Below are 703 nucleotides of genomic sequence, written 5' to 3' on the forward strand. Positions count from 1 at the left end.
TTTAGAGATATTCAAACGTGAAGAAAAAAAGACATTTGTTTCCCCAACGCATTTAGAAATACATTGTTGGCAGGGGTGTCTGCATTTGCGGAGAGTTCTTTGGTAGGTGTTCTCTGTAGACATGGGCGTTTAGGGAAAGATGCTGGTGTTGAAATGGTTTCCCTAATTTCAAGGAGCACGAGAGGAACTTTGGGGACAAAGACCAAGCAATTGTCTTTATGCAGCAGGGGCAAAATGATGTGGTTAGGCCACAGAAATGACATGGTAGTAAGAATGATACAGGGATTAATGGCCCAAGCATTTAAAGAAACTAGATAGATGAAGCTAAGATTTCTATAAATGAAATCAATGGCCAGTCCATTTGGGTAAACCTGAAAACTCCAAAGGCCTGTCTTGAGACAGCACAGAGGGTAGTGGTCCTTCACCCAATTTCCACACCTGATTTAATTCATAGATCCAGAACCCCTTGAGTGAAGAAAAATTTATCTCCTCTTGAGGAAGGACTTTATATTAACAGCAAAGGTATTTACTGTGTATCTTCTTCGACCCTGTTTTATTTCTTTTCCCTCCTTTATAACTTTGTCCCATTTTCACTTGTTTTTTTTTTTTTTTTTTTATATCGCATAAGCTGCTTGAAATCCTTTTTGACACTATAGAGACTACAAATTAAACACTTGAAATCCATTTAGTGATTTTTTTTAAA

The sequence above is a fragment of the Panthera onca genome, chromosome Y, assembly GCF_046562875.1.
Source record: "Panthera onca isolate mPanOnc1 chromosome Y, mPanOnc1 haplotype 2, whole genome shotgun sequence".
NCBI classification, from domain to species: Eukaryota; Metazoa; Chordata; class Mammalia; order Carnivora; family Felidae; genus Panthera; species Panthera onca.